This window comes from Aedes aegypti, chromosome 1 (genome assembly GCF_002204515.2).
Source record: "Aedes aegypti strain LVP_AGWG chromosome 1, AaegL5.0 Primary Assembly, whole genome shotgun sequence".
NCBI lineage: Eukaryota > Metazoa > Arthropoda > Insecta > Diptera > Culicidae > Aedes > Aedes aegypti.
Window position 1 is genome coordinate 61317497 of NC_035107.1, and position 23368 is coordinate 61340864.

At 35.9% G+C, this 23368-nt stretch overlaps 1 protein-coding gene across 1 annotated transcript in view; it reads left to right on the forward strand.

The window, feature by feature from the left end:
* The first annotated feature begins 2837 nt into the window (after positions 1-2837).
* The window catches only part of LOC5578652 (putative fatty acyl-CoA reductase CG5065), a 47445-nt gene continuing 26914 nt past the window's right edge, over positions 2838-23368 (forward strand). The window contains exon 1 of the mRNA XM_001663943.2: positions 2838-3167. The gene's annotated coding sequence lies outside the window, so the exon portion shown is untranslated. The remainder of the gene's footprint in view (positions 3168-23368) is intronic.

Genomic DNA, 23368 nt, shown 5'->3' on the forward strand with positions numbered 1-23368 from the left:
TCAATCGTTGCTGTTTTATTCGAGTCGAGTGAAGAATGAGAGTATTGTTTTGAGTGAAAAAACTAGGCGGCCATCTTGAATTTTGACGCCATCTTGATTTTAAGTAGTTGAATGAATTTTTCACCTTGATAGCACTCAGCATGTCGAATTTATAGGCTACAATCGAAAGGACCACCCTTAAGTTTTATCAAAAACTTACGATTAGTGACATAAAATTGGAATTCTTAAGATGGGTGCCGATGGCGGCCTGGTTTCAGCGATAATTGCTCTCAGATATTGTGAAAAATGTATCATGACCACTTCATTGAACAAATGGGACCACTGTGCGATGGTCAAAAAATGAATCTGCATCTGACGAATTCCATCCAGAATGAGTCGAAAAAAATAAAAATCGTGCTCGATAGTCTTCGATTTGGATTAAATTTTGCACATGATTTTGATATGGTAGAAAAAAAGTTTTCCATAGAAAAATTGATCATTTTGACTCGAGTGCAACTTTTAAAAATGGCCTATAAATTTTTGCATGCGACTTATATTAAAAATTCTAATTCCGAAACTGTTGATTTTAGAGAAAAATGTTCTACGAAGAAGTTGTAGTAAACCATTTGAACTATGAGAAAAAAATATACACTGAAAAAATATTTTATTAATTTTCATAAAAAATTCAAAAATAAAACTTAAGTTTTAAATTACACAAAAACCCCATTTTTTAATATTTTTTAAATTCTCACCATAGAATCTTGATAGTAAACAGATGTATGGGACACAGTTTCATGATGGAGAAATTTTTAATAAAAAAGTTTTTCCAAGAATTGTCGATTTTCCAAATTTTGATTTTTTGTCAAAATAAATACGTTCTGATGATACAGTAAGCATCTTGAAATGATTCTAAGCCGTGATGATTATATAAATATTTTCTCTAGAAGTAGTTATTTTCGAATTATATCGAGTTTAATGCAAAAAATATTATATAAATGTTGAATTAGGCCATTTTAATTAGTAATTCGGAAATGGAATCTTTTACATGTCAATTTGTCAATTCGTGACTAATAATTCTATTCGAACAGATCTTTATGTCTAAAACTTCTTCTCTAGCAGATACCATGAAGGTTGGGGGATTGCTTACACTAAGTATTCCAAGATTTGTACTACTCAAACATTCCATCAGGATAGAGAGCATCTTGAACTAATATCAGAGCTGCTTTGGACAATGTGATGAGCATTAGCAAAATAGAAACTAAATGGCTGCACAGTGTAATTCCACCCTTATTGAGCCTCAAGCTTCCTACCGGCTACCTAAGCTGATCGGGAAAAGTAAGTTGATATTGATGATTAACTCCTGACGTCCCCAAACACCTTTCAAAAACGCAATCGAGAATTCGATGTATTTTAAAACATGTGACAGAAAACTATTTTTTAATCCATTTGATCGGTTTATCGTTTGAAACTGATGTGATTGAGTCGAACTCGACACACAATTCTAAATACTGAGCTAATATACAAGATCGTATCCTCCAACGAGAGCTGTCCTGGCCACGTCTTGCTACAGCCGATGAATGTATATTAATTGATTAATTGAACGCCTGCATTCATACAATACGCATGAAATTTATCGATCGTGGAAGATAACGAACCATGAACGAAAACAAGACAGACACACACCACCCACTGTTTGGCGCCGATCACTGTGTGTCAACATTTGTAACATTCGCTGAACAACTCTCATTCTGATCAAGAAACAGAGGCGAATATTTTTTACTTTCTGTGCTATGTTTGTAACCAAAGGGGTGTTCAATGGTCCAATAGATTCTAATTAGGTTGTTAAAGGCTGCATTATCAGTAAATATGAAAGTTATTACCAATTTTATGCAAAACATAAATCACCAATTTTATGCAAAACATAAGCTACAAAAAAGCAAAACCATGCTGAAGGTGTCTGGGTTAGATTCCTGGTCGGTCCAGGATCTTTTCGTAATGTAAATTTTCTTGACTTCCCTGGGCATAGAGTATAATCGTACCTGTCACACGATATGCGAATGCGAAATGGCAACTTTTGTAAAGAAAGCTCTCAATTAATAACTGTGGAAGTGCTCATAAGAACACTAAGCTGAGATGCAGGCTCTGTCCCAGTGAGGAAGAAATCATCCGAATCGCTCGATACTGTTGCAGTCTGTGAGAGTTGTTGCTCTTGAACGCTCTCGTGCCACGTACCAAACGAGAGAGTGAATGTTTACATTTATAGGGTTCTCCGAATGCGATGTACCACGAACTGTTATGGTTCGCGAACTGTAACACTCTCCGAATATGGTTTGATCGGCTTATTCTGATCGAAATCCAAACACTGACGGCATAACATTAATTTTTAATTTTCATTCAAGAAATTCTACTATGGGCGGTGAAGCTTACGTATTACCAAAAAGCGAGGTAATATTGATCGGAATGACCCTCCTCGTAAAAATTTCGAATCAACAATTTTTGATAAATGATGCTTTTCTTTTCTATACTAAAGAACAAATAATTCCCTGAACTTTTAGAAACAATAATTTTCATGATTATGGATAACACAACCGAAGATTTATGCCCCACATGATTTTTAAAAAAATGTCAAAAAGAAACTTATCAATGTTACCCCGGATTACGGTACTTCAAAAGCATCCAAAACATAGAAAAAAACTTAACTCTGGTAGATCATTCAATTATCTACAAAATCTGGTTGATACACAACAATACACGGACTGTTTAAAAATAGACGAATTACCATACCACTCACTCCACTTACATCGAATTAAATAGCACATTTTTTTGTTTGCACTATGCACTACGCGGAATGTTACTGTCATCGGAAATTATCTTGATTCGTCCGAAACTAGTTTGTTGAGGGACACACGTCGCATCAGCATCGATAGATGCACACTCATCTCAAGATGATAACATGAAGCATCCACTGCGATTGCAGAAAATGCAACGACGCGAAAAAAAATTAGTGCAATTGCTACAGTTGGATTGAAAACGCAATTCCAATGTGTACTGCTAGTGTCGCGTGTATCTTCTCGGTGCAAATAAGAGTGGTTCAAAACTGTTATACAGTGCTCCCGTCATCATCGGTGTGGTCCAGTCGCCAATTGGTGCATACAACTTTCTTTCGCACAAGGGAGACCGGTCCAAAGGTAGACATTTACTATATCATTGTGCACTTAATATATATGGTTTTTAAAGTGTACGTCACCAAAGCAGCCTAGTGGTTAGTGAACGGGTAATATATTTAGTCTAAGCAACCGGGTTCCTCACTATGAAAGAAAGCATGCGCCGGCTACTTGGATTGCAATTTAGCGCCGTTGTTTCGCATATGCAGCAAGAAGATAGTTCAGCTACGCGTGAGTAAACGACTCTGGGTTGCTCGGTTAGCTCCCGAATGGTGTACCGTTCTACGTATAATCGTCCCATGGTCCAAAAAGTACAATCGAGAGAAATACGATTGAAGGGTTTAACATATTTGTGACTTGCATTGGCTAAGTTTGTGATAAACGTTATTAAATTCGTCGCAATAGTCTAAAGTATATGGTGTTCATTAAAATCAAGAAGTGGTACCGTAAAACGGGGTAACTTTGATAATGCGGGTAACTTTGATAGTGCGAGACCCACGACATACTAAACGAAATAACAAAGTTTCTGTTGAACAGTTAAGCAAAACGAATACAAAACTAAAGAATATTAGTATGCCACTTCATGTCAAAGCTATATTCCTTGGAATCAAGTACATTTAAGGATTTATATGCAAATAATAAAAATTTATAAAATTTTAGCATTTTTAAAACGCTCCCAAACAATCTGTTCTACGATCACTATTTCATGAAGTCATAATGAGTTCGTCACTTATCCTTGATAGCCTAGTTGTAGCAGAACATGGATTCGGTTTCAAATCTCTTAGCGAAAACTATTTTTACAATCTGGGACCATTTTTGTAATCTAAGTCAGAATTTTTGCGAGATTTCCATATAGCGTTAAACGCCTAGAGGTATGCAACGCCCTATAAATGTTCCGTAATTCATTCAATTTTGTTCGATTTGTACTCCATTATCAAAGTTACCCCAAAGCAGAAAACCGAATTTTGGTTATTTGAAAAATGACATATCCATTCAGAATAAATCTTTTGGCATTCTATCTACTGCAATCGTTAATTAAGATACCAGTACTTGTTTTAAAAATATAAATTATAATTCTTTGAATCAGCATGCATAAATATTCAAGTTTTCTTCGAAAAAAACTATCAAAGTTACCCCGTTTTACGGTACTAGTGAAAAAAAACGTAATGTTTGCTACGCAATTTAAAATGGAACTGTTATGCCTAGAAATAAGGCATTTTGGAAGGTTTTGCTTTTGAAGATAAATTATGCTAAGCGTTGCTAAATGGAATCCTCAAGACTATTTTAAGCATCAGCATGTAGGGTCGATGTACCAATAGCCGCATACCTAAGAACAAAAAATCATAGAAAATCGAAAAATAACGCTAGCGTCATTATTTTTACATCATCTGAAAGCTTTTTATCTTGGTTTTGTGGGAAAAATATGAAAACTACGAAAACTCAAATGTTTGTATTTATTATCGCGTGTGCCACTATAGGAATACATGTGCCTATAGTAGCACTATTTCTAATTTCTGTTCCTATAGTAGCACTAGCATCACGGCGTTGGAAAAATACTTATCAAAATCGTATTTTTACAAAACTTTTATATTTTTCCTACACAGTGTGGATCAAAAGCTTTCGATCGAAAAAAAAGTTCTTATTTCATCAATGATTTTGTATAATAAAAAATAGTTACTCTCAGTAGTGCCGCTATAGGAACAATAGGTTAACTATAGGCGTAAGGGAGCTCAAATTTAAGCAAAACTAATTATTTCGATCTTTTTTGAAAAAAATCAAGCAGTGTATAAATGGTACTTAGATTAATAGCTTCTGACCTTCATGTCAAAAAATATTTGAAAAAGATTTATAGAAAAACGGCCGTAAAAAGCCACTAGTGCGACTATAGGGGACTGTCCACTAAGGGAACACCGACCCTATACTATTATTGAACAACTAGCTTACCCGACGTGGCTAGCCACGTTCCGACGAAATTTTAGAGCAAAATGCTACGTATAATCTTTCAAATCGCATGATACTGATGACCGCAAAATCGCCTACATTTATGTTCTGGCCATACTCCATCGAGAACGTGGGTTCAATACTGTTGTAGTGTTCTAATCTGAAATAATTATATCCTTATATGCTGTTGTAGTGTTTCTTCTGCTGTGAAATATTTCCAAAGTTACAGAATCTTCTAGCATATTCTTCCGAATAGCTGCTACAAAGTAGTATGATTCATTGATATTTTTCAAAATCACAGTTGTTGTGAAAAGACCATCGACTCAGGAAAATATCGAGTCAAGGAACAGGAATGTTTTGGAAATCTACAATTTGTTTTAAGGCGAAGTAGGTCGTCATTGAAATTTGTACGCGTCGTTGATGATTGTTGCTAATTCATATCACGATTTCGAATCAAAGAAAATCAGTTGGTTTAGCACTGACACAGCTGAAAAAGTATCAGCATATTTTATGCATGTTAGCGCGTACAGTGATACATTTTCAAGTCAATATGAACTATCAAGACTGAGTTTTATCACTTTGAAATGCAAGCTGAAAAGTCATCATTGTTGCCAAAATGAATGACGGGCTACTTAGCCTTAAGTATACATCTAAGAGCCGATATCGAGTCATTAAACATCATGGAGATTTCGCTGTAAATTAATAAAATCGTATATTTAGCGAACATTCATCTCATTCATCTTTATCTTGCTTTTAAATTTGTCTAACTCGTTTTTGAATCTGAGTTGGAACTGGAGAAACCCGCTTCACATTTTCAACTCCAATCCGATTCAAGTTCGACCAAATTACAATTTGCTTGAAGTTGATTTGTTCACGTTATAGGCACCAACCAAATTCCTATACAGACGACAATGATGAAGTGTTCGAGAATATTCCAATGAATGAACAAAGCTTCAGAGAACTCCAGAATATTCTGCCAAAAAGCTGTTGTAGTGCTCTACAATTTGCAATTGTAATGTTTCGATATTTTAAAAATTGACCGTTGTAGTGCTCTTAAATTACTGTTGTAGTGTTCAACGAAACTTTTCGATGAAACATTTCAAAGCGTTACTGACAGACAGACAACGCTGGGATTTTATATATATGATAACATCTGAACAAACGCCCGGATGTATGCAACACAAATACAAGCATAATTGTGTGCATTCGTTTACAGCATGGCTAACGCTAAACTCAAGCGGGGCGTTTTACCCCGCAAAACAATACATATGCAGTTAAGCAAGCATTTTTTAAAAATTGATTTATAAACTCCAGAATAGTTAAAATTGATAGCTGTTTCTACTATTAGATAGAAAACATGTTTGTCTATCCGACCATAATTAGAAAAAAAGCATAAAATAATGTTTTTCCCATTTAAAATTGCTGTTCTCCTTCACTTGGGCAAACTACCCCCAGTCCCCCTATTCACTCTACACTTGATTTCTAATCACTACTTTTTTGATCCAGTTTCCTAGACAGTTCTCCGACTACCATTCTTCCATGCGCTTGTGTTGAAAGTTTGAGAAATTTGAGAATCCAGCGTAGCGCGATCAGTGCGTGAAATACAAACAACAGTGTCGTCGCTCGGCGTCGGCGACCAGTGAAAGAAACTGAATGTTCGAAAGGTTGTTGCCTGTACTTTTTGCCGCTGGCGCCAACTGTTAGCGGTTATGAACGAAATAAACAGTCGTTACCGTATTGATGGAGTAGATTGTCATTTAGTATGGAGCACTAGGAGTCAGCAACCAAGATTCTCCATGTGTTTGCTCTGTGGTATGGAAACGCTTATTCGTTAATAAAATCATCGGAAAACTTCAATATTTTGGCAAAAGCGTAAAAAAAATTTGAATTTCACCTGGAAATTAAGGAAAACTCTGTGAGTTTATGTCCAAGGGTTGTAGCGGCAACTCTTGGGTAAACAAAATTTAACACCGTTTGGCAGAGAATACTAATTGAAGCGTTCTGGGATGGATTCAATGAGTCGAGCCATTTTACCCCATCAGTGCGTATTGGGCCATTTTCCCCTAGGTGTTTTATTTCACTGAAATGATAAACAATCCCCGAACTTCCTATAACAACAGTGCCAACAGGATTTTAACTTGTTCAGATAGGTTTTATCATGTTATCCTCTGATCAAATCAGAGCTGTAGCTGTAGCTCATGATGTGTTGTAGATCATGATTGTTACATAGAGCGATAAATGAAAAATACAGTATGGCCCATAAAAATGCAAAAATTGTTTGAACGTGAATATACCATCCACAAGCGTTATTTTCATTGTTTTTGATAGTGAATGTAATTTCTGATTATTGTTGTATATTCTGACATAACTTCGCTATCCAGGACATTTTTTTCATATTTTTCTTACTGACCTAAATAATGTAATAAAGCAATGAAGTTAAAGGTTTTGTCCACCCAAAGCTAGAAACAGCGTCTGATTGTCGTATACTTTGGTGATAAACTTTCCACCTTCAAAAATCACACTTTATTAACAACTACCGAAAAGCTAAACATTACATATAATTTGCAATTGGATTAGATGTACAAATTGATGTGAAGATTTGCGAAAAAGTTACACGTCTTCTCAGTGAGAATCGAACTCACGACTCCCCGATCTCTAGTTGGGGCGCGTTACCACTACGCCATGAGAGGACTCATGAACGCAGAAGTTAACCTGAATTCAATTTCAGCTCAATAATCACGTGGTTCTTTTTCGCAAAGTGCACCTCTTTCGGAAGAATTAGATGCCCATCCAAACACAACGCTTTCTATTTATATCCAATGCCTAGCCCGAGAGCGCATTATTTTTTAGGTAATGAAATAGCACACAACACTAGCCAGCAACTGTACTGGCTGAGGTTTCTATTGTGTGGGCTTCCAATGGGTCGCGACGTTCTCAAACGACCGGTTACGGAACATGAGTCCGTTGCTCGATAAATACTTTTTTTTAATTATGAATTATGGTTTACGGCTAACCGGCCGAGTGGAAGTTTAACAACTACCGAAAAGCAAAACATTACATATAATTTGCAATTGGACTCTTTATTGTTGAAAATTTTAGTTTGTTTGGTATCAGAGGGTGGAGGAGTTCTTAGAGAACGTGTTTTTCATGATTACAATAAAATATTTAGCTAGGGTCATAGTTTTGAGGACATTTGCGTCTTATAGGTTTGATCTGCCTTCATTTTTTGTTAAAGTTGAATAAAAAATAAATATGGAGATAACAGATTTTTGAGGATGAAATTTGATGCTTCGGTTAGAGACAACTTATATTAATACTAGCTCATAGGTTTTGAGCAAAACGGAGCCGCTTACCACACTTATATGAAGGTTCAATCAAAGCTCTCCAATATGAGCCGTTTTAACGAAAATATGTTTAAGTCTCCAACGACCCAGGTATGAACCAATTCTATCATTTGATATGGGCGTATGCTACAGACAAGGCATGTGAAGAATCTCACGCCATCGTTGGTGTTTTAGAAGCTTTCATCACACAGATATTGAACTCGACGTCCGCATGATAAAATTTGAAGGTATGCTTCTAATTCCTCTCTGGTAAGGTGAAAGTAACAGATAAAAATCATGTCCAAAGCGAAAAACTGAGCCTAAATAGATTAAACAATACAAGTAATAAATAATATTAATGTTTCATTCACATTTTCTATGGAAAAATTACCATAAAACATGATTTGACGATTTTCGCATTTTTTGTGGGCCATACTGTATTCTCAATTTTCTCAGGATAAAATTCCAGTTAACTATTCTTATTCTTCTCTTTTATGTATTCGAACTTTCTGAGCAGATTCTCAATCATGAGAATCTTAAAAAAACAGTAGATTTGAGTATCGTACCTTTTAATTTAACAGATCCGCGTATGTCGACTACTATCTTTTGTAGTCTTTTTCGGTGTCAGTTACCCGAGCAGAAGAAAATAACTACTGAATACCAAATTGAGGTATTCCATACCAGATAATTTCCAATACTTACAACCTGAATGAGGTATGGATGAGCCCTGCATAAGAGGTAAAATACCTCAAATAATACCTTCTGCATATTCTACTAATACCAAGCTGAAAACTAAATCAGGTATTGTAATACCTAAACAATACTTGATGGATTTTCATATAAAAGTGAAATTTTTCAATACTAGTTCAGTACCTCCAGCAGACCTCAATAGCTGCTCAATACCTCAATGAAGTATTTTTAATCGTTTTAAAGATTTTTTTCAATACCAAATTGAGGTATTGACAACTGAACAATACCTAATTTTGGTATGATACCAAAATACGGTATGCATAAGTTATTGGGGAGTTATTTGTTCCTCCTCGTGTACCTGAGCAGAAGAAAATAACTACTGAATACCAAATTGAGGTATTCCATACCAGATAATTTCCAATACTTACAACCTGAATGAGGTATGGATGAGCCCTGCATAAGAGGTAAAATACCTCAAATAATACCTTCTGCATATTCTACAAATACCAAGCTGATAACTAGATCAGGTATTGTAATACCTTAATAATACTTGATGGATTTTCATATAAAAGTGAAATTTTTCAATACTGGTTCTATACCTCCAGCAGTCCTCAATAGCTGTCGAATACCAAAATGAAGTATTTTTAATTGTTTTAAACATTAAGTTATTGGCGAGTTATTCTTTCCTTCTCGGGTACACGCATTCATTGTATATTCTTGTTATTTGTGTTTTGGTACAAAATTTTCATCGTCTTTCTTCGAACTGCATTGTAAAGTCTACCAAAAATCGGTTAAAATCCGTTTAATAATTCAAGAGAAACCCAAAGAAGAGAAATCGATCACTGCAGATACCACATTATTATATTCAACGCGAGAGATGTTTAAGTTTATCTTGGAGGCTTGGATTTTAATTTCTATAGTGTTCTGAATGATCCTACGGGGCTGAGTAGTGTGTGATCCTTTGATCGTGTCACTTGCTCCTGCGGGGGCGGGTGATGTGAGCAGGATCAATCGTTGCGCGTCGCTCGCGTAGCACGGTAGTATAGTGTCGCGGATCGCGTCAGTAGCGTTTTATCTTTTGATCGTATCGCTTTCTCCGGCGAGGGCGAGCGATGAACACTTGTTCGGCGTACAATACGATTATCGAATTATATCGCAAATCCGTTTAGGCGTGAATATATCATAGATCGCATCACCAATCAAAGGTGACTCTCAGATCTTTACCTTATCCCACTAACCCAATATCCTTCCCATGACAACTGTGGAGATGCAGAAGATTCTTCGGTCTCTTGTAACAATGGTTGTCTAACTAACATTCCTTCCCTTCTCCCGGTGACCGTAACGACGTGGCTGGCGCCGTTATTGACTTTCAATTTTTGAGCTCTTGATTTGTGCACATTGAAGAATGGTAAGCTAATCCCAAGCCCCATTCATCAAATCTCTGTGCAACTTCAATTTCTCTGGTCAATCACGGAGTAGCAACTACGAATTGTACGGTCATCTATGCTCATGCTCATGTTCTGAATGATCCTACGGGGCTGGTAGGAGGGCATTTTCTGAAGACATGATTAAATTGGCCTGGTACAAAATTCAAGAGGCTTCAGAAAAACCCCCAGAGACTCTTTCGCGACTATGTCACAGGTTCTTCAGGAATTTCTAAAATCTTGAAGAACAGATTCAAAAATTCTACTAGGAATTTCTTCATAGGTTTTTTGGAATATTTAACAGATTCCTCTACCACTTCTGCCAGGAATACATCCCAAATGTTTTACAGCGATTTTTCAAGGGATACTTGAAAAAAAATCTCCAAAAGTTTTGTAATGGAAGCTCTTACCTTCTGATTTCAGTAATGTTTCTTTGTTCCTGTTCAGTCCCTTTTTGGTTTCTGTTTGATATTTTGTTTTCAAACATGAGATCTTCAAAGTTCCTACTCAGTCGCTACAAGCCCTGCCTCCAGGTCTGATTTGTATTTACACCTATAGTTATGCATGGAACTTCTACAATGAGACAAACTGAATTGGTATATTTCTTTAATTTTCGAACAAAGTTTACTTTTTGCAAATGTTTTCCAACATTGTGATAAAAAAATAAACTGTTCGACGGCAAAAATCCAAAATCGACCAAACGTAACATAGGACAACCGTGCGAATAACGACAATGGTTGGTAAATAAATAATAATGTTTATTTTTGCAAAGCCCGGCGTGCGTCGAAAACATGCGACCACTCTGCTGGCTTGATATCACGTATAGGTACTTCACTTACCAACCCGCAATACAGCCAGCGACCAGTTGCCTGGGAAGGGGTGCTGGCGCTTCATGACGACTGAGCGGATGGTGTGCATTTTATACCGATAGAGAAAAAGTGCAATGAAAACAGGTATTTTCCTTCGATTTTTCAGATGGCTACACCAACAGGGTAGCCTCACCTCAGTGGGAAAAATTTTGCCGCTAGGGGTGTTCTCAGTGTGAACTCAATTTTCTACCACAATTGAATTTAGTAGGTGAAGTGTGGGTGTATCGAACGTTTTCGGCAAGGTTCGTCGCTTGGACATGAAACCAAATCACTCGATCGAAAATTGTGCGCAGCAGGCGAGGAAAACGCGACGCCGTCGCGGTGGAAAACCGAACAATCCTAGGGCCGCAAATAGGAGTAACTGAACGAAATTGATGGTCATAAGTGAAATTTTTATAATTCTGAGATATTTTATGGTATTGTTTTTTACGTTGCGTTATTTATCTTCCTTTTAGCATAACGTACCCACTGGAATAGAGCTCTCTTATGAGCTTAGTGTCCTAAGAGCATTTCTATAGTTTAACTAACTGTTTCCATAACTGAGAGCTATCTTTGCCAAAGTTGCCATTTTTGCATTCCTATATCATGAAAAGATATATGTCCAGGGAAATCAACAAAATTTACAGTACGGAAAGATCGTAAACCGACCAAGAATCGATCCAAGACACCATCAGCATGACTGAGCTTTGTAGCCGCGATCGTTTTTCCAAGGTTAAGGAAGGCCCCTTTACGATGCGTTCATATACCGTTTTGATTCATATTACGGACAGCTTCAAATTCCGGACACTCTGCTTTGTATGGGAAACATTTAACACGAAATAATTTTTGCTGTTCAAAAGTTCTCATTTTCGAGGCTCATTTAAAAAAAAATATTTTTAAGAGATATGTATGAAAATTTATAATGACCAGTTTCCTTATGTGTCCTTTAGTGGCTTGATGATTTTTCTTTTCTATTTATGATTTTCGTGAGCTATCCGGAATTCAAAACAAAGTGTCCGGAATATGAGGCAGAAGTAAGGCAGCGTCCGGAATAAGAATCATAAAAAAATCAACACATTTCTATTTATTAAAAATTATTCATGTGACGGAATCAAATTCGTCATCCACCGTTCAAAAGTTAAGGGTTTCAAAGGTTCGATAATGCGGAGAAAACATACAGAATGAATTATATTTATGCTTTTTGATGAGTTACACTTCACTGAGGCCTTAAGTGTCCGTAATGTGAATCAAAACGTAATTACAATTGAATACCGTTTCGATTCATATTACGGACAGCTTCTAATTCCGGACACTCTACTTTGTATGGGAAACATTTCACACGAAATGTTTCAATATTTGTCGTTTAAAAGTTCACCTTTTCGAGGCTCGCTTTCATCAGCTATTTTCATAAATATCTATGCAAATTTATAATGCAAAACTGCCTTAGACGTCTCTTAACGATTTAACGATTTCAATTGATGATTTGACTTTTCTATCAATAATTTTCATGAGATGTCCGGAATTCGAATCAATGTGTCCGGAATATGAGGCAAAAGTGAGGAAGCGTCCGGAATAAGAATCATCGGAAGGCCATACATTTCGATTTATTTAAAATTATTCAAGTTACGGAAGCGTATTCTTTACCCACCATTCGAAAGTTAAGGGTTTACGACGCTCATAACGCTGGGGAATCGTACAGAATGATTTAATTTTTATGCTCTATGCTGTGTTATTCTTCCCTGAGCCCTTATGTGTCCGTAATATGAATTAAAACGGTAGATTATTTAATTGAAACAGTTGTTCGAAATTCACACTGTTCACACATAATAGTTCGTTTGTAATATATAGTCAACTCGATATTGAAGGGACCATCATGTTAAGGAGACTGCGTTTCAAATTACCATAGAGATAACAATGAAACAACTTTCTCTTAACTGTTAAGTTAACTGTAATATATTACACACAAGACAAAACGCGAAAGAATAATAGCTTAAACATTCTTTTATCTCGTAAGAGAGTATTTCTTACCTTATACCTAAGATGATACGTATAACGCAAAACAGTGTGAATTTTTATTAGTTCTGACGTGATTTTTCGCCGTTATTGATATTAAAAAGTATGAACATTCTTCAGCATTCCACTACCTGGGTGATACGGTTTGAAACTGCAATATAAAATCACAAATCAGAGAATCCCGGATCTTAAAGTATATCGTTTTAGAATTTATATGTTTTTGTCTGAAAATTCAACTCCATGTCTTGGAGAGGTGTTCCATCCCTGGACCACCGAAGTATGGAGTGAAAATTACCTTTCTTAGCAAAATCACTCACAACGATCATAATCCGGTCGTACATTCGCTTATATTGAATCCTAGACCACTACCTTTGCCCCTTTGGACATCTATGAGGGTGTCGGTGAGTCGCTAGCCTCTGGTTTAATAGATGTCATATCAATAATATCCATTCCTATTCCTCTAATGGAGAAGATGGTCGTGACCGGCAATGGAAGCTGGTATGTCTTTTCCACTCTGAACTCCGATTGGATGGCTATTAATTGCCAAATAGCCACCCCCTAAGAAATTGGAATAAGATTGAAAAAGCAAAAACATAACAGCTCCCAGTAAGATATACCGTCGATGGGGGTGACAATGGGCCTGGGGGGTGAGATTGGGTCAAAACGGAAAAATATGATTTATGAAATATTTCAGCCAATAACGGTGATATTACTAAAATTAATAATTTATATGTTAGGGAACATATTATTGCACATAATTCATCACAATATACATTTTTAGAAATAGTAGTTTTTGTTTACTATATCAATAAACTTGTATATTGAAATTAGATAAAATTTACAACATTAAATTTCTCCTGTGCAAAGTATCACGCATGTACTTTAACCTCTACCATTATATTAGTAGAAGGTATGAAGTCTTTTCATTACACTTCACACGTATTTTCCGGAATCTATTTGATTTTTCAACAAAAATTTTATTTTTTTCGGTACGGTGTCTAAAACATCAAAAATGGGGGTGAGATTGGGTCAAGCAAGAACGACAGTAAATGAAATTGCAAGTCCACTTTTTTGACATTTTACGGATCCGGTAGTTCTCTTTTTCATTAAGATGTGTTTATTCTTTCTAAATACAGCATCTCTGAAACATCAAACTAGTCTACTTGAGGATTCCGTACATTGAATAACAATGCAACGCATTTTGACAACTTCTCAATCCAGCAACTGTGTTCCGTGAGCAGCAACATCGTAAAATTTTATCAAATGATTTTTTTTTAAATTAATTATTTATTAGTGTTTTCATATTATAGAAACATCTCCTGGAAGTACAAATGAGTTGAAAAACTGAAATATCGTGATTATGACGTCAACATCTGCCTGAAATGTATTGATCGTGGAATGTCGCTCCGAAATTTAACTATTTGCGAAGAATTAAAATAATCACTGTTTCAGTACAACTTTGGGGAAACTGAATAGGCTTCATGGCAATGGGGATGAGACTTTGAAGACAATTCGAGGGAAAAAAATAGAAAATTTATGTAAACTCGCCGATGAATGTTGTGTTTACATATTTTTTCTCATAGCTCTTCAATTTTTTGGTATAATCGTTCTTTTAAGTGGATTTATCATACTTGTGAAACATCTTAGATATCTTTTCATCTTGTTTGCATCGTATTTCATCAATATTCTTCAGCTGTGAATGGTTTTGCAAGTTGTTAGTTAATGTTGCCTAATTGAATAAACTTATAAAAGATTTGACAACGGAATCGTTTTCGTCGATGTCATATTTAGTAACAACCGCATTTTTCTTGATCACATCGTCTGCAGAACTCATGTGAGACATGAATTTTTGGTAGTGTCAGTGAAAGTGCTAGAAATCATTGATTCAAAAAGTTGACAAATTTACGCATGGAGTAAACGCAATTTTGGCAAAAACCTTAATTTTCATTAGCTTATGAGTATAAGAAAGAAAGGCACTATTCATTATTCGAAAATGTTTCATCAATAAATCTTTATTTGAACTTTTAACGAGATGAGTCATTCCGATCAATGTTACCCCGCTGATCAATGTTACCCCGGATTACGGTATTTAAAATTATTCATGTTTCGGAATCGAAATCTTCACTCACCATTTGAAGGTTAAGGGGCTTGAAGGTTCGATAACGCGGAGGAATCATACGGAGTGATTTATTTTACATGCTTTTTCGTGAGTTATACTTCACTGAGGCCTTAAGTGTCCGTAATATGAATCAAAACGGTACTCAATTACTACGCAACGCACAATTCAACTTTATGTCATAGGAAAGAATTTTTGAGAGACAGTATGGCCCATAAAAAAATGCGAAAATTATTTGAACGTGAATTCAGCATCCACAAGCGTTATTTTCATTGTTTTTGCTAGTGAATGCAATTTCTGATTATTGTGGTATATTCTGACATAACTTCGCTATCCAGGACAATTGTTGTCATATTTTTCTTATTGTCCTAAATAATGTAATAAAGCAAAGAAGTTCAAAGGTTTTGTCCGCCAAAAGCTAGAAACAGCGTCTGATTGTCGTATACTCTGGTGATAAACTTTCCACCTTCAAAAATCACACTTTATAGTTGAAAATTTTAGTTTGTTTGGTATCAGACGATGGAGGAGTTCTTAGGGAACGTGTTTTTCATAATCACAATAAAATATTTTGCTAGGGTCATAGTTTTGCGTCTTATAGGTTTTATATGCCTTTATTTTTTGTTTAAGTTGAATAAAACATAAATACGGAGGCCTATAATAGATTTTTAAGGATGAAATTCGTTCCTTCGGTTAGAGACAACTTATATTAATACTAGCTCATAGATTTTGAGCAAAACGGAGCCGCTTATCACACTTATATGAAGGTTCAATCAAAGCTCTCCAAAAAAAGCCTTTTTTTCGAAAATATGTTCAAATCTCCAACGACCCAGGTATGAACCAATTCTATCATTCGATATGGGCGTATGCTGAAGACAAGGCCTGTGAAGAATCTCAGGCCATCATTGACGTTTTAGAAGCTTTCATCACACAGATATTGAACTCGACGTCTGCATGATAAAATTTAAAGGGATGTTTCCAATTCCTCTCTGGAAAGGTGAAAGTAACAGATAAAAAACATGTCTAAAGCGAAAAACTGAGTCTTCATAGATTAAACAATACAAGTACCGTAAATTGGGGGGAAGTTGATCAATTTTGAGCGATTCTGCTCTGTAACTCCTAGTAGGATGCGTGTATTATCATCCAAATATTTTTAAAACCTGTACTGGTTGGATGTTTATCGAATTATACAAACGAAATTTTGACGAAATGTTCTCGTAATAACGAAACAATATTTAGAAATCAAAAATTAGAGGTTTTGATTCCGGGGTGAAGTTGATCAATTATTGTGATAGGTTTCCTAAAATAAAGAAATATGCTATTCACTAAATTTGGGGTCACTGAATATGAATCAAGTCTCAAAAATCTTACGACTTGTTGATTTATCGGTCAGTTTTAGATTTGAATGTTAAGATTTACGGAATACACCACGTTAAACGCCTAAAGGTATGCAATTCTCTTTGAAATTAGCGACTCGCTCACAAAATATACATTTTTTTTCTCGTAAAATGACTTTTTATCCACAATGCAAATTCAAAACTGGATTCACAGAACATATCTGGAATGTATGAAACAGTTTATTTAAACGGTGTCTTCATATAGCCTTGGCAATAATCATCAAACATTTCCCTAAAAATCTATTTTTCCGTAGTATAATTATCTTGAATGTCAAATCGAATTTAGGTATATCAAGAGCAGCTGTCAGGTTAGGCGACATCACAGAAATTGTGCTAATTGAAATCCAATTTTAGCTCTATTGACAGTTTATACATGTGGGTATGTGAACGATCAACTTCTCCCCACTGATCAACTACACCCCGAATTACGATTATGAATAATATTTATGTTGCGTTCACATTTCCCGGCCAGACGGAAGAAACAAGATTATAACAAATTGTGTTCCCCTGATATGTTTTTTTTATATCACCAGTTCTAATAAACCATGTACCGTTAGTAGTTAAAATAACAAAAATTCTAACAACATTTGCACTGAATAAAACTAAAATATAACAAACGCTATTATAATTATAACAAAATTATCACAGAATGTGTTGCAAGGATGGTACAAAATAACAAAATTATTACAAACTATGTTACTGTTTATAACATCGGATGGTATTTGAAACAAACTTATAAATGCGATGTCAAAAATATAACAAATCTTGTTATAAACGTGTTACAAAAAATATAACAAGTTGAGAACAAAGCCAATTTGGTAACAACATTATATCAACTTCTGTTATTTTTAACTGCTGCTGATAGGAATGTGTTATTATCTTGTTATGTGGTTCTGGTCGGGTTCCCATGTAAAAACTACCATAAAACATGATATGACGATTTTCGCATTTTTTTATGGGCCATACTGTAGCTTACAGTGAGGTTTGAATATTATAGTTAAATCTCCATGAGTCGATGTTCCATAACTCGATATCGACTCATGCAAACATACTAAAACCAAAATTTCATGGTTACTACGATGGTCCCCTCGAACAGCTTTCCAAAGCATTTCTGTTCTATTACTCGATATTTCCATGAGTCGATGGTCCCTTTAGGTATCGACTCATGGATGTTTAACTATATTCATTTTTTTTTTTGGCTCGATTGGAAGAGAGCATGACGGATCAAAATTTAAAAGATATTACCCATAAAAGCATGTCACTCCCATGTTTGATGGATTTCTTATTCACATGGAACAATAGGGCGATATTCAAAACTGAAAAGGCAATAGATGGCTCTTTTTCAATGGTAGTAAAAACGAAATTCTGAAGCAAAGAAAGCATCACGGAAGATAAACTAATCACAAAAAGTTATGTATTCACTGTACACTTGATTTCTAATCACTACTTTTTTGATCCAGTTTCCCAATTGCAAGTAATTTACGTTTTTCATTATTTTCCATACGTTTTGACAGTTCTCCGACTACCATTCTTCCATGAGCTTGTGTTAAAAGTTTGAGAAATTTGAGAATCCAGCGTAGCGCGATCAGTGAGTGGAATACAAACGTCAGTGTCGCCGCTCGGCGGCCGGTAAGAGAAACTAAATGTTCGAAAGGATGTTGTCTGTAATTTTTGCCGCTGGCGCCAACTCTTAGCGTTTATGAGTCGTTAAGAATTATTTATTTTAAAATACAGTAAACTTTTCCTTACTCGATTTCTCTCCTAACTGTCCAGTCTCTTCAATCACTATGCAAGTCGATTCCTCTCTCACTCGATGTTACCTAACTCGATGCTATTTGTTTCAATTACCACTTTACCTCTCTAACTCTAAATCGATATTTTCATAAAAACTAGGCTGAGATTAGCCATCATCTTCTTCAGTATGCATAATTCAGTGCCTCTACACCGTACAGAGTCAACAACTGCGCCGACCACGTCCTTGCAGTCAGGTGGGATTGGGGGAAGGAATTTTAGCGTGTAACCTTTGCTATATGGAGACCGTGTATCTCTACGAAGGATACTGGAGAGGATCGTTGGGTCTTAGAATTCGCTTTGTTAAAAGATTATTTGTGAGGTATAAACATGCCTTTAAATATAATATTTCCAATTGTTATGAAAAACTTCCAAGTAGAAGAAAATAATGTCGGCACTTAAAGTAACGAACCATTTAAAGTTTGTTGAACAAGTAGCTAAACGCAACATTCCTACAAAAGAAAACAAATTCGACGGGACTGATTGCACTGGTATAAAACCGCTAGTGTATTAAGGGGTAATATTCCTTTGAAGTTAAGTTTATCGGAATAATAAAATAAATAGTGTTAAATTAATGTTGCAATAGTGATACCGCGATAGAGAAAATGATTGCCGCATGGAAGCATATAATATTATTTGTGAATATATGTTCAAAGCGCTGGCATTTTGCTTTTTCTTCAACGCGTTGCTGCGTTTGGTTGACATCGCCATATTGTTTATTCGATAAGAGCTAACGACGTTCCCCTTTGCGTACGAAGTATGTGTGAGTAAAATGTGAAATGTTCCAGATAGCGTTGGGCAAATTTGACCAGAACATCGATGTTACTGAATCGATTCGAATTCAATATGGTGAATCGATTCATCGAATTAATCGAATCATTTTAATCGATGTTTTTGAATCGATTCAATTCTCAGGCTCACATAAAAATTTACAAAAAAAAACAAGCTCTCAAAATTAGACCAAATGCAACTGTATTTGTATATATAATTCCTTCAATTAAATAACGATTGAAACTAAAAATCATACATTCAACGCTTTAAAACTTCAAAAAAATTCTTATCAATTTCATACTTGTGAATCGAAACAAAAATCGAATGAAGAAAACCGATTCACTCGATTCTGAGTGATCCTAACATCGATTCAAAAAATCGATTAATCAGAACGAAAAAATCGATGTTCGAAACATCGATTCGAAATCGCCCATCGCTAGTTCCAGACATATACTACTGTCTCATTGGGAATGCGTATCGCTATTGCTAAGTGGTATGATTCCATAATGCAGCCCGCAAACGCTCAGACGGTTTGGCCAAAATTGACTCCGCCCCCGAGTTAATCAAACCGATTTATGTTAAAGTAACCGTTTGACCGACTGTCAGAGTTCGTTGCAGTAACACGATATTTCTTCGCATGTTTTGCATGATCTCGGCAAGTCTAGTGAATATGTAATTGTTACTTTTTCGGATTATGTGGCTGTGGGAGAGAATATTCGTACGATTTTTTGAGCAATAATCGTAGTATGAAAGAGCCGAACATTCAAAATTTATGTATCGGAAGAAATTGATTAGGCTATAATATGCAGGAAAAAATAACAAAATGAGAGGGATCTCTGTCAGGTAATATTATGAGAAGCCGTTGATATGGTAATGGCTATGGGATTTATTTTTTCAAACATTCTATTAAGAATTTGTTAATAGTTTCCTCTTATTATTATACATTGAATTTTTTTCAGGAGTCCATGGGCTATACTAAGGACTCCACTAAAAATCTTCTTGGGATTCTACCAGGAATTCCTCTGGGGAAAATTCTTCAGGCATATCTTCAGGTGGAATTCTTCCAGAGATTCCTTCAAGGGTTCCTCTACAAATTATTGGGGAATTCCCCCACTGATTCCTTGAAAGATCAATCCCAAAAAATCCTTAAGTTAGTTCTTCAGTAATTCTTCAGGGTTTACCCCAAACCTGCCTTCAAGAATTCCTCCAGAGATTGATATGACAATTTCTTCAAAGATTTCTTCAGGAATTCCCCTAGGAGTTATTTCCACAAGGATTTGTGCCTATCAAAAATCTCCCAGTGATTTTCAAGTGATTTCCCTAGTAATCCCTCCAAAGATTCCTCCATAAAATCCTTCATAGATTTCTTTTAGAAGCTCCTTCAAAAATTCCTACAGAAGTACACACAGAGGTTACTCCAGGAACTCTTACAAAGATTCTACCCAGAATTTATCCAAGGATTCATCAAGGAGTTCCTCCAGAGATTCCACCAGGAAGCCTTCACGAGAAATACTGCAAAGGAATTCATCAAAACTTCCTACATCGGATATAAGCAGGAATTCCTTTGGGGATCTCTAAAGCTTGCAATTCTTGGAGAAGTCCCCCATTCTATCCTCCGGTATTCGTCTAGGGTATCTTCAATATATTTTTTTTAAATTCCACCAGGGTTTACTTAGAAGATTCTTTCTCGTATCTATGAAGGGGATCTTACTAGGCATTCGTCCTCGGATCCCTGAAGGTGTTACTTCAATAATCTTTCATAAATTTTTCCGAGGATTCTTAAAGGAATTTATTCATCAATACCTACAAGTATTTCTTGAAGAATTTTTTCTAAGTAATCCAGCAGGAATAACCTTAGAGAATCCTCTAGGAACTCTTACAGAGATTACTTCAAAGTTCTTCCAGAAATAGATTAACAAACTGCTTCTGGGAATTCTCTGGGAATTTCTCCAGTGATTTCTTTGGCACTCAAGGATTTGTCAAGAAATTTCTCCAAGGATTTTTTCAGAAGTTTTTAAAAAAAAATCTTCCATGTGCACTTTAGGGATTCAACCTGAAAGCATTCAGAGAAATGTTTTGTTTGATCCTCTAAGTAAGTATAAGTGAATTCCCTGGATGTAAAACCTTTTATATATTTTATGGTAGAACCAGAAGGCACTCCCGATAGAGTCACTGGATGATATACTGGTGGATTCCCAAATTACTGATGACATTCTAACAATTAATTTCTGGTTTCCCAAACATTTTTCTCAGTGAAATCTCATGAAGAACTAGAGATTAGATGAGAGATCTGATGAAATCCTTAGGTGAACTTCTCTTTGGAATGCTTAGAAGAACTTCCTTGGAGGAATTCCTGATGGAATCATTAGAGAAACTCTTGATAGAATTCCTGTAGAAATTCTAGGTGGAATCTCCGAAGGAAATTTTAGTTAAAATAAATAAATAATAATGAATAATAACTTAGGAAATCCTTAGAAGAACTCCTGATGGAATCCTTGTAGGAACTCCTACCTAGTAAATTTTCTGATGTAATCCACGGAGGAACTTTTGATGGAATATCTGAAGGAACTCCTGACGAGATTCTTATAGTAACTCCTGATGAAATCCCTGGAAGGAACCCTGATAAAATGCCCAGTGGTATTTCTTATGAAATCCCAAAAAGAAATCCTGATCTAACTCTTTGAGGAACTCCTGATATAATCTCTAGAGGAATTCCAGAAGGAACTCTTGATGAAATCCCTAGGAAAACTTCCCAAAGAATCCCTGTAGGAATACCAGGTGAAAACTTTGAAGGAACTACTGATGGAATCCCTTGGGAACTCCTGATGAAATGCGAACTAGAACTTATGTTGTTATCCCTGTATGAATTCCTAATTGAATCCCTAGAGGAACTCCTGATGAAATCCCAAAAGATCTCCTGTTCAAAGGCTCAGGGAAATTCCTGATGGAAATACAGAAATTTTTGATAGCATCCCTAGAGGAATTCCAGGTGGAATATCTAAAGAAATATAATGAAATTCCAGAAGGAACGCCTCATTCTCCTTTTTCTTGGCATTACGTCCTCAGGACATAGCCTGCTTTTCAGTTTAGTGTTCAATGGGTACTTCCACAGTTATGAACTGAGAGCTTTCTTTGCGAAACTTGCCATTTTCCCATTCGTATATCGTGTGGCAAGTACGATGATACTCAATGCCCAGGAAAGTCAAGGAAATTTCCATTACGATAAGAACCTGAACCGACCGGGAATCGAACCCGGATACCTTCAACATGGCTTTGCTTTGTAGTCGCGGACTCTAACCACTCGGCTAAGAAAGGCCTCTAAGGCGGATTCTAAGTAATGCAAATTATCCCGACCTATCCCTGTTAGATACCATATCGACCTTACGGTTCATTTGAACTATCGGCCATTTTCGGTCAAACGACCCTTACTTACCCCTTTCGCCCTAATGACCCATTCGGTCAACGACATTCGACCTAACGGGATAGAACCGTTGAAAGCAATAAAATTGATGCTCTTGCAGCTTATAATTAGGTAGTGAAAGTAATGAAATCTATGTTTTTTGGCATACCCCAATAATAGGACGACATACTGCAATAATAGGACAAAGGAAAAGCTTCAGATCTATGTTAAAAAAGTATATTTGATTCCAAAATTTACTTTTTTAATTCACTGTACTCCAGATAAAGGATAGTTTTAACACTTCACATTGCAAAATACCATAATATTTAGATTTTGGACCTTGAAGTACGATTGAAATCTCAATACCGTACTTAGGTCCTCCATAATACGGATACTCTATCAGGCGTCTATTGAACGTCTTTGAACATTTTGACTATGGAATTGGTACTGTTACTCCTATGTGAACCGCACTTGCATGCATCGTCGTGCCAATCGATGGAAACGTCGGTGAACC